The sequence below is a fragment of the Lycorma delicatula genome, chromosome 3 (genome assembly GCF_047948215.1).
Source record: "Lycorma delicatula isolate Av1 chromosome 3, ASM4794821v1, whole genome shotgun sequence".
Taxonomy (NCBI): domain Eukaryota; kingdom Metazoa; phylum Arthropoda; class Insecta; order Hemiptera; family Fulgoridae; genus Lycorma; species Lycorma delicatula.
Window position 1 is genome coordinate 4042810 of NC_134457.1, and position 13036 is coordinate 4055845.

The 13036-nt window shown below is 30.2% G+C and overlaps 1 protein-coding gene across 1 annotated transcript in view; it reads left to right on the forward strand.

The window, feature by feature from the left end:
• LOC142321355 (uncharacterized) overlaps positions 1-11940 on the forward strand; it is a gene marked incomplete in the record, with an annotated part of 100278 nt that extends 88338 nt beyond the window's left edge. The window contains 1 exon segment of the mRNA XM_075359374.1: positions 11839-11940.
• Positions 11941-13036: the final 1096 nt, after the last annotated feature.

Consider the following 13036-nt stretch of genomic DNA (forward strand, 5'->3'; position numbering starts at 1 on the left):
TGATTAACAGAATAACAATAATACAACTAACTACTAACTTAATAGAAAAAACCGGTTAGTAGTCTTCTGTTTTTTTGTTTTAATGGACAGTTTAAAATTATTTTCTCGTTTTAACTTTTAACATTAAAATATTGGCAGCTGCCACTTCATTTCCATCAGCCCACTTGATGAACACATTAAACGCTTTCAAAGCACTTTCATGACGTATGTACCAATCGATAGCGAAGGTGTCATGTTTTTGCTGTCATCATTGTCTCTGTCCTGGCCCAGCACATCTTCAATTATCTCCCAGTCAGTCATCAATTGAAAATTTTCGTCTTCAATTCCAGTTAGCCATTCATTTATGTTTTTGCTGACAACAAAAAACTACCCACACTTGCACAATATCAACATGAACATTATTGAACAGGTTACACAGTGCAATGCAGACATTGCTTTCATCAATATCTTGACATCAGATATCTAAAATCTTTACAATTAGGCTACAATTCAAGCAATTATTTTTATTCTTCAGTTTTCGACAAGCAGCAGTATTGTTTTCGTCAATATAAAACCTTCCTTTCAAAGACATTCAGAAACTGTATTAACTGTTTTTGCCATCATACGCTGGGATACCGTAGATATTGCAAAAATTATTTTGTAAAAAGTTGAACAAAATTAAAATCAAATCAAGACTTACAAATTAGTAATTCTTATTCAGATTTGAAAGCTGAGGCTTTTGAGCAATAATAACTGAAAACCATGTAATGAGTACTGAAACTTAAATATACATAACCTTTGGTTATATTTCAGATTAGCCTGTATTCAATACAGTACTGTACTGCACTATTCATAATTTAACAGTGCAGAGGAGTAAATGAATCTTAAAAAGATTAATTTCAGTAAAATAAAAATAATTAGCATTTAATGATACGATAATCCTTAAGAAAGTATTGGAATTTTATGAAATCATAATATGAAAAATTATCAGAACCTTCTCTCATCCACCGTAGTGTTCAGTAGATGCATTTCCTAAATTTTACTTTTCTAATAGCTTAAATATGAAAATGTTTTCATAAAATCACTAATGAGAGCTTAAGATAACTAAATAACGTTTATCATAAAATGCAATACAAAAAAAAATTAGAATTTTCTATCATATTCGACTAGTTGCTGCCCAAAATAAACTAATTTTACTGTTGCTAAACCGATTTGACACCAAGCAACTTTCTTCTGCTAAAATATCTATTATCACATATTTTTCCGATGCCATAAACCTTCATATTACATGATAGAACTCTTACACTAGCCAGCTGTCATTTTTATCAGTAACTGAAAATTTTATTACGCTAATAGATGATCTATATTCAGATTAATCAAAGGTTAATCTGAATGCAAATCACAGTACTGTATTGAATACAGGTTGATCTGAAACATAACCAAAGGTTATGTTTATTTAGGTTTCAGTACTCATTTAATGGTTTTCTGTTATTACTGCTCAATAGCACTCAGCCTTCAAGTCTGATGAAGAATTACTAATTTGTAATTATTGATCTGATTCTAATTTTAAATCAGTTTTTTAACAGCCAATAGTCTGTATTGAAGCAGTGTAACATAATTAAGAAATGTGTCAAGGATGGGATACACGGTCAGTACTTAATTTCCTGTATGATAAGTTGATATTTGAAGCCCAGGTTAGACTAGTTATACTTTCAACATCTCGATTTGGTGATTCAGGAATTTAATAATGTTGCAGGTGTAATCAGTTTGTTAGAATAGAGCATAGGTGTTTATTGGCCTCAATTAAGTAAAGCTGCACAAGATATCCTAAGGCGTCAAGAATATGTAAATTCTTCTTTTAGAGTAAAAACATTAATAATTTCTATTTAAAATTTTAGATCTAAATGAGGTTAGAAAGTGTTAAAAAGTAATCTTAATACAGATTAAAAAAAATTTATGATTATGAGAAATATGCTGAAAAATAAACAGAAAAAGTTTCTGCTGCAACCATAAATGATTTTGTATTTTTCAACTTGAAATATTGAAAAAATATAAAATAAAGGTTTACTTTATTTAATATTTATTTTATTACTCTTGAAAATTTTAAAACTACATATGTATTTTAATTTTATAAAGGTATGAAGATATTGAAATAAGTATTCATTTTCAGGCGAATTTTGATGATGCAGATGAAAATGTATCAGATGATAGTTTATCAATGGTTGAAAATGATGCTGAAGAACAGCTTTTTACAAAATTTGTAAAACTGATGATTCATGAACCTCTTGTCTCTTAAGTGAATGAAGTTTAGACTGCTGCTTAATTATTTTTAATCTGGATTGATGTGTAAGTATTACAGTGCGTGAGAATGTACAATTGAAATAAGTAAATCAATTTTTTATTTTATTGTTATGAATTTTGATTTGTGTTTTTTATGAATCACTGCAATTCTCTGTACTTTAATTAATTAAAAGAGAAAAAAAATTCTAATTTTATCTCATTTAAGGGTCTAAAAAACATAGTAATGTGTTTTTTCGATGTTAATTTGTTGTATGAAAATAAATAATTTTATCATTAAGAAAAAATGAATGTAAAATAGAATTTAAAAATTCCACTTCTGATTGGGTCGAATTCAGAACATCACAATGAAAAGCCATACAGTAACATTCCAACAGAGAGGTTGGTGGAGTTATCTATTATTATAATAGTTTTAATAATTATAATATATTTTAATAATAATAAATTTATCTTTGCAATTAACATATTGCGTGCTGGGCCATTTTGCTACCATATCTCTGCAACTGACTTAATTTTGATGTTAAAATGACCATCTGCTGATTGGTGTTTGCAGTCATGGAGAAAAACTTTCAACACTAAGTGTCTGCTGTCACAGGAAATTACATATACATGTTTTAAATGATTTAATTGCTTTATTCATGTACTGACTCATATACCAGCACTGTAAGTTTCAACATGTCTTATATTATTATTATGTGTAAAAATTATTTTGAAAATGTTATTAAAATAAAACATGACTAATCTATTATTTGTCAATATTTTTGAATCATTAGCATGTCTGCTGTGTATGGTCAGTCCATTTTTCTATGAAATGTAAATTATAAAGAGATAAAAGGTATTTATTACAAGAGAGAAACTATGCCCTTGACAAGACATTATTTGATTGGATTAAATTTAAATGCTATATATAAGAAAATTGTATTTTTGTATAAAAAGAAATCTTTAACAAATTTTTGTTTGTTAAAAATAAAACTTACTTTTGTTTATTAAAAAATAATTAAGAGGAAATGAGAAAAACTTAGTTTGATTTTATTCTAGAGTAATCTCTGTGAGTGAATCTTTTTTAAAACATATGAATTTTTTGTCATAAATTTCATCTCCTGCCACAATACCTTTCACATACGGAGATTCCCCATTTTCAAATGTTTTCAGCATTTCACTGCACCATGAAACATGATGTGTCATCTGATTGTCAGTCAAATTATGTGACACCCCCAAAGGTACAAAGCTTTCCAATTTGAAGGTGATCTTACAGTTTAACACGAATTGCTGGTACATTAATGCCCAAGGGCACCTCTTTTGATAGTAGGTCACACACCTGTATGTCTAAAGCATTTTTCAAACTGGAGGAATGTTTTCCTGTCACAAACGAAGATGGTTGACCTGACCTTGGAGCATACTCAAGGCTAAATTTATCTTTCATTTTCAAATCTCCATACCGTCTAAATAATGTTGTAAAATGAGGATAATCTTTTCCAAACACAGGAGTCATTTCCTCTAAACACTGATCAACACTTAACCCGCTTGCAAAAGGCTCGGTATTCAGTTTTTGACAATGACGACATCACTACCTCTTCTCATTAAAAAAGCTAACAAGGAAATTATATTGACATAGTGACTTAAATGACTACAGGGCAGATCCCAGCCTGCTAACTTGTAACTTGTAACTGCCTGTAATGGGTCCATTCTGTTACACTGCAAAACTTTCCTAGTGTCCTTTGTATTATAGTACATTACTATCATTGTTAGTCTGTTGCAACATCAAAAAGCTTTGTAGTTTGCAGATATAGTTTTGTTTACAGTTTGTACATCTTTTCCTCAATTTTTTAATTTATAACATTTTAAAAATAGATTACTACAGTTCTCCCTTATATTGGGTGGGAATGATTAAATTGGTAGCTTAATAGACAATTTAGCAATTTGCACATTTCATTGTTACTGATACCAATCTTCTGTTAAAATTGCAATGTTTGGCACATAGTATCAAGAAAATCATGTAAGAGAATTGAATTATTGTTTACATTAGGTATAAGATGCATAAACTAGCAGGGTGGTCGCTCAGTGCTTCATTTTTTATCTGACGTACTTCTATGAGGGAATTAAACTTCTTTTGTAAACATTACTTGCAATCATAACGTAGATATAGATTATTATTTTATAACCATTGTCCACTAAAATTTGAACTGCCTGGAAATTTAATTTGGATTAGAACTGTTACATGTTTCTCTTCTACCTAAATTATTCAGATGGAAGCCATGCAGAGAATACTATTTCCTGTCTAAGTTCCAAGTTTAGCTATTCAAGAAATTGCTGTTAATAATATCTACTTGAGTTTGTTCCGTAAGTTACCAAATTTGTGATTGACTTATTTGTTAATAAACTTAGTAAGTTTGTCAGCCTTAATCAGAGACAGTCTTTCTGTGGATTGAGCTTCCATTTTCTTCTTCATACAAGTGCCGTGGGAGGTCAGAAAACCTCCCACGTATGATACCACCTTTTGGCAGTCTGCAAGTAGCCGCTTCTTTATTAATGGTTATTGGGGTAGCCGCCCTTATTTACAAAATATATATTTATAAAATATTTACAAAATATCTTAGAACTCATTTCCTAGGTTGCACGAATACTTAACTATCTGAAGTGCGTACTAGGTAAGTCAAGGCCTCCTATTCCTTATTGATCAGGTGTGTTATTAATTTAACTAACCGACTAATTAGCAGTTAAATATGAAATTAAAGTTAGATGGACATGAAATGTAAACATACAAAAAGCATTACTGTTACAAAAAAAGTAGGCAAGTGAACAAGCAGATGAGCCAAAATTTTTACACGTATATGAATATATTCCATATTAAGAACTTAATTGTATTGAATTCATCAAGACTATCATAGTCTTTTTTCTAAGGCATACTGTTTCTATGAAGGAAAACTACCAGAGTGCCTCTTAACTTTTGCTTTCTAAAAATCCATATTTTTTTTCATTTAAAATATAGTATTGAAATGATATTATTTTTATAAAATTTTAAAGTTTGTCATGATCTTATAAACTAAGTACAAATAAAGAAATTGCTACTGTTACTGAAATATATGTTGACTTGTTAAACATAGTTATTATAGATTGCTCTGAAAATAATGGGTACTGCACAGTGTTGAGATTGATTGGTCATTTAGATAAATCGTAAAGGCAACACAATGGGAATGCTTACATCATTCCCCTATTTTGCTTACATTAGTCTTAACTGTACATAAAGTTTTGCTCAATTTCTCCTTATCTTAACAGCTAAAAAACTCTTAAGAAATATGACAAAACTTACAAAAATATGTAAAAAATATTTACATTTATAAAAAGATATAATTAGCACATTATTATTAATTATAAATGATAAATTTAAACAATTTTCTATATACTTATAAACAGAAAATTTTGTTAATTTTAATTTTATTTTTAATTTTGTTAAATTTTAATAATTTTGTTTCTAGTGACAGTATAACTTTTACATGTATATTACCATTTTTACTATTGAAGAATGATGTGATGAAAACTATAATTTGCTTTATGTCAGTTGACTTTATCACTGCCAACTAAAATGTTAATCTTTCAATCCTGATACAAACTTTTTTTTTTTTTTGGTTAATTACTTTTAAAATATCCTTAATTACTACAAATTGATGATTTAGTAATTTTTCTTTTTTTTGTTAAATAAGAAACTAAAAATAAACTTGAATCAGAGTGATCGGCTCTATTCGTAGAATTTTTCCCTAGATATCAAACACTCTGATCGAAGAGCTTAAATAACTGAGAATTTGAAATAAACATGACAAAGGTATTTTTATTTTAAACATTTTTTTTTATTTCAGTATTAATTTAAATATTTATCTACATTTTATGAAAAATATAAAAAAGATTTTAATTAAAGCCTGTTTTCTGGACATGCCTTGCAATTGTAAATTGTTTGTGTTCCGATTTTATTTTCTCTATATTCTTTTCTGTTTACTCTTTTCATTTCTTTTACACCTTTTTTCCTTAGTAATTTTTTCTATTTTGATTATGCTGTGAGGAAGGTTTTTGTTACAGGGGAAATAGAAGGTAAAACTTGTGAAGGCAGCAGATTTCTGATTGATTCTAATCGAAGTTATTTAAACAAGTGCTTTATGTATATTTTTTATAGAAATAATATGAATTGACTACACTCACCTGCAGTACCTGCGCAAATAATCTTTTGTACCAGAGAATTGAATTCTTGCTACAAGGGTAATTTACCACTGACTCCATAGGGCAAGACACCCTTCACCTCCCCCTCTGTACCTAACCCTTATGAGCTTTACCAGGGGTCATCTTCAAAACCTCGGCATATGACATATTTCAATCTGCCTCAGCCAGGATGTCACCAATGTGAATGTCACAAGCGACATTCCTATTGGTGTACTACTATCTACGGAGAACTAACCAAGTCTTAAATAAAGCTGAATGGACTAAACTATAACAACAACGAAGGAACTGAACTACCTACCTGATTAGGTATAAGTTAGTTCAACACACAATGCAAAACAAAACACGAACACCGTAACTATACTAAAACAAAACATAACTGAAAACAGAACAATAACAAAAGTAAAAGTAACAGAAAAATCCAATCCGGTCTCTATATCACCTCAGCAAGCCTTTCTTTTGATAAATAGACTATGCAATTCTTCAGAATTGCCCATTCAGCCCGGCTTCTCCAGTTTACATGGAGATCAAATGCCAACCCGAGAAGATTAAGGTAACTGAAGGGCTCCATGCGCATCAATTCATACTTTGAACATTCATAAAGGACATGGTAAGCATCATCCAGTTGTTGACACTGAAGATACATCCCAGAATCAACCAGGCCAAATTTCTGCAGTCTGTCCCAGAAAGTGCCATGGCTGGAAAAAAATTGCGTCACATATTTATTAGGGTGTACCTAAGAGGCATCCCACAAACAACAACATTTGGAAAGAGATCATGCGTATAACACTCATCCTCTGTCATCCCACTCAGCTTGCCACAAGGCATTGTCATGCTGTTCATGACAATTCAACTCATCAGACTTCTTTGCAACATAACACTGTTGCTTCTAAGATGCAGTCAAATCTATCAGTTTCACATCTGCAATCACATAGATTGCTTCCTGTGAAATAGCACGGTAACCACTCATTACTGTTAACAGTATAAAGCATCGAGCCGTCAATAATATATCCTGATAGCTTTTATATTTTAGCGTATTCGCCCAAACAGGTACTGCATATAGCATAATAGCCTTGTTCACAAACTTGTATAGGATGCTCATGGTCTTAAAGTTAAGACCCCAATTAGGATTCCATAATAATATATACCACATAAATAACTTTTTCTCTCTTTTCTGTTTAGCTTCCTGAACCACCGTAAGGTATTACTTTCAGAGGATGAATGAGGATGATATGTGTGAATGTAAATGAAGTGTAGTCTTGTACAGTCTCAGGTCGACCATTCTTGAGATGTGCGGTTAATTGAAACCCAACCACCAAAGAACACCAATATTTACCATTTAGTATTTAAATTTGTATAAAAGTAACTGCCTTTACTAAAATTTCAACCTTAGAACTCTCAACTTAGATCGGCTGATTTGGAATGACAAGTTCACCGCTAGACCAACCCGGTGGGTTGAGTAATATACCACTGCAATTTATTCCTGCCATGAACTAGCTAGTTCAGAGGGCAACGATGTAGGACATTCAAGATGTCTGAACGAGGCCTACAGCAAAGGCAAAAGCCGAATTTAAAAATCACCGATGTAAATGTCTACTAAGAAATTTACAGCAGTGGCATTCCAATGAGGCCTGGCTTATTACTGTAAGATGTAAAAAGTTAGAGGGTGAAAGACGACTCCTGTTAAAGTCCATCAGGTCTAGGAATGGAGCTGGTGGTGTGGCGACCAGAAGCGTCACAAGGTGGGTGTCTTCCCAAACAGGGTTTGAATGTACCCTATAAAAGTGGCAGGCTTTTCTGTTCCCCGGATTCTTTTGTTTGAAAACGCAGTCATTTTATTTTCAAATTCTGTTGGGATGTAATTGTCATTACATGACAATTGTCATCACAATTGTCTTGCCATTTTTCTACATGTACTTCACACTACATTAAAAAAACATTGAATATTTTTTCTTCTTTTCAGTTTGGCAGTTATTACTTCCTTAGGATCATTTTTTCTGTTAACCTGCAAAGTTCCTGAGCAATAAATATTTTGGTCCAATAATGGCCAAGTTAACACTATTGTAATATTTATCTAGTTACACTGCATGCCCTGTACCTAATTTATTGTCAGCTGAGTGACATACAGCTTTTTCCGTATGTCCCAATCTGCTATATATATTTGAAGAATCTTCAGTTATGTGAAATTTTTGTATCAGTCCATTCAGTTCAGTTACCATATACAATTTTAGCCATACTTATGGCATTTATTTTTTATATATTGTTTAAATTGTGGATGACCTGTCCAAAGCATCATTGCTTTGTTTAACAACAATTCTCTATCCAGATAAAATAAATTTTTAATTTTGGCATTAAAAAAATCATTGACAGGTCTTATTTTCCACAGATGGTCACCAAGAGCCGTTTCAGGCAATGTAAAATAAACAGAGATTGATTCCTTGATATGTATTTTCTACATACTGGAGTATTGTATAATGGATCTGTTCCGGTTGTCCAGACAATTCAAAGAAATTGTGTCAAAGTAATAAATCTAGGAAAGTTTTTATTCCCTTTAGTATAACATTCTTCCATTGAGTAATACAAGAATTTTCATTTGTTACTGGGCGTAAAAGTACATGAACAGCATTTTATTTTGTCGGTTAATATTTGATTGTAAAAAATCCTCATCAATAATTAACTAGAAAAAATATATTGGTGGTTTACCTTCTTCGGGAGTAGATACCAGAATTTCCTATTCTGTAAATGTACATTTTCGTAACATATGTGCGTTTTGCTTTATTATATTTCAAGTTTTGAGCCATAAAAACTGATGTGCTGGGGAAATTACCAGCATGCTTGAAATGAAAGGGTCTTTCATTTTGTCTTCATTATCAGTATTGAACTTGAACTATCAAGATTCCAGTCGTCACTGCCACTGTCTTGTAAATAACGCAGTAACTCAGTATCACAACCTGTTATTTGCAAAAGTAACATTGTATTCGAAGAAGGCCCTGAATTGTTACTCATTTTCTCCAACACAATATTATGAATTTGGAAAGAAAATCCCAAAACCACACTGAACACTATTAAAAGCAATTATTCAATAATGATGCCGCATGTTAACAACGTTTTACAGAATGGTGATGACAGAATGAGGCTGGAAACTAAACATGTGATGCCCACTCCAATTGGAGTGGGTGGCGCTGTTAGCCGATTCACTATGATTGGAGTAATCGGCAGTCAATGCGTTAATGCAAGTTTTATATCCCTAATATACTTATGTAATTCTTTTTAGCTTATAACCATCTTAGGTAAATTGTTAGTAGGTCAAATCTTATTTGTAAGTCCAGACTGATATTTTCAGAGTTTATTGTTTATTACTGACATACATTACATTCAGCAAACTGTATTTCCTAATATTATATGTTATGAATACAGGTATTTTCTGTGCATAGTACAGCTAATTTTAATCATTAAATATTTAATTAATGCTACGTTAAATATATTTAAATTTTTAACTTCTTTAAGTTAATGTAGTACATTAAGATTTCTTTTTGAACCGATTCAAAGTTATATTAGTTCACTGAAAATGAAAAGTTTTGTTATTAAACTAAGCGTTGTATGCATATAAAATTTTATGCAGTAGTTAAAAGTAACAAATACTTATAAATATAAAATACTTATGTTAATTACAATTATATTTTATAATACTATGTTTTACTTTATTTGCATTACTGTATTTTGTAAATGGGTGGAGATTTGGTTGTCAGTTGGAGGCACCTGTCGCTTTCTGCTAATTTTGTTCTGTTATGTTTCAGTGTGCATTACATTTCAGCTATCCCTTGTATTTATTCTTTTGTAGAATTATGTGTAATTAAAAGTTAAAGGATGTTGTTTTAATATTTCATATATGTATAATGTTTCCATTTAATTTGGAAGCATTAAATTTTAATATTAAAATTATGTTATTCAATTTAAACAAAAAATCTGTTACAATATTTTTTTTTTGTAAAATTTTAAGTTTTATCAGCAAATTTTAGGATAAGTTGTACTTCTGTTTGGGATTTGTTAATCAGAGGGTACAATATTTGATTTGATAGTACACCTATTAAAAATTACAATTACCACTTAATTAGAAAATTTTCTTTTTGTCCTCATTGAAACTTCATCATATAATGCGCTGGACTTCTACCATGAAAAATGTTTTAAAGGAATAGTAGCACGATTCTAATGTCTGCTTAAAAAATGTTCACCGAGAAATAAATCTGTTCTCATAGGTCTTGTTCATGTGGGACTGTTTTAAACAAAATTTAGATTGGTTTTTTTGCTGGTACCGTGTCTAGTTTTAGTCTTTAAATCTGTGTTGCTTTCATTCTGTAAATAATATCATTCTTTCTCTATCTCCATAATTGTTTAAAAAAATTTTACCTAATTCCTTCTTTTATATTAATAAAATTTCTCTTATGTATTATGATAAACACATATGAAGATCACTCTGTAGTTATCTTAATGCGTTATCTAACTACTTATCTTTATGCGTTATCAGAACTGGTGTCACCAAAGTCGAAAATGGCTAAATACTTTAAGATGATGTAATGATAATATTTCAACGTCAATACAAATCCATTATAATGTATAAAAAAAAAAGATATAAAATGAATATAAATTCAAAAAAAAAAAAATCTAATATAAAAATCTCCTAAGATATCTACATCATGAAGTAATTATTTGTTCTTACTCTAACAATTTTTCTAGACTAAAAGTAAATGCTTAATTAAATCAAGTATCAGATTACAGACTACCACAAAACTAAAATATTTGTACAAAATTTTAAGAAAAATTATATTGTAATCGAAAACAAGAAACATTGATAAATAAGGGTCTATTTTGTGGTGGAACAATTGCTCACTAACCTTGTTATAATATCATAACCATCTTGGCTACAAGAGTGGATTTACAGACACTATTCACAGATTTGAGCAAAGTGATAACTGATTTTATGGTGAAATTTAGTAATAATCCAGTGATAACAGCTGATCATCAATATCTCCTTTCATTTAGGATCTGCAATTCGTTAGTCTCTCAAAAAGAGCAAATAGTTTTCTACCTTACCTAGATCCAGTGCTTTGAATAAGGTATTTACTCTCTCTAAGAATTGATTTTTTTTAACCTTTCTATTGATCATAAAAAGTCACCAAAAATTTCCATTGATGCAGTAATTTTCTAAAATGTATAACCAAACGCATTTAATATTTGATATTCCATTCTAAAAAAGCTATAATGTTAAAAGAGAAGACATTATTTTAAGGAATTTTTTTATTTTTATTTATATTTTGCCATTTTGAACTGAAACAAAATTATTCTTTCTTTTTTCAGATCGCTTCAGATTAATGATCATCAGCAAGTTAACTACTACTGTTATATCTGTTATTTTAAAAAATCATTTTTTGTAATAAATTTTTACTTAAGAAGTTTTTATATCGTTGCAGCTTATTGTTAAATGTTTTTAGACCTTCACTTATTGACTGTGACAACTAATAGTGAAGTCAATGGGGGAAGAAAAGGTTGAGTTTTGAAGAAAATTAATAGAATTTAGGGAAGTATAGAGGGTTGTAGATTAGGGTAAGTGTAATTTGTTTATATGCGACTGGACAATATTTTCACTAACTGGAAAACTGTGACCATTCAGATGTGGTGAAAATCACTTTTTCAATTGTAGGCCAAGGTAAACTTTCTTGGTGAAAAATTTCTGAATAGAAGTTGTGGGAATTTGCAATACCTATAATATAAGCCCTTAAACATTGAATTTCATTAATTAGTTACTGCAAAAATTTGAAAAACCATCAAAATGGCCATTTTTTGTAAGCACAGTATTTATGGCTAAAATAACTTTTTTACTATTTTTGTTGTTTAAAAAGTTAGCTCTTGGAATTCCGAACTCAATGAATGTACAAAAAAATTGGTTTATTCGTTGCTGAGATATTGTAATTTGTTTATAAAAAGACTATGCAACTAATTATTTTGGCTTTTAAGAACTTTTTGTGCCTATTTCAAATGAAATCTATTCTTCAAGACTTGTACTTTCAAATGGTGAAAAGTTTTAGACCAAAAATTAATGTAAAACTGGTTTAAACTTCCTCAAAAAATAAGTGAAAAGTAGAGCAAGTTGGACAAATTTTATCAGTCTACTTATTCACTGATAGTGCTGGTATAATTTTGTTTAGTGGATGCGCATATCCAGTTTTGAATAGAAATATTGAGTTGATCGACCATCAGAAATTTAAAAACAATCCCAGGAATGGACAATTATGAGGTGTGTAAGATAATGCAGCATGGGGATATTATTTATTTAATATTATACTGGTAAGTGAAGAAATCCTCAAAAATGTGTCTGTTATAAAATCTTGTAGGATTTATAAAAATTATAAACTCATAGTGTTGTTATACACCATTACAAAAATATTTTACTAAATCAAATAATGACTTGGGCTGAGGATAATTGTATGATCCCTGAAGTGTAAGGGGGGTTTTAGAAGAACCAAGATTGTGCATCTCTAATATTTGCTTTACTAGC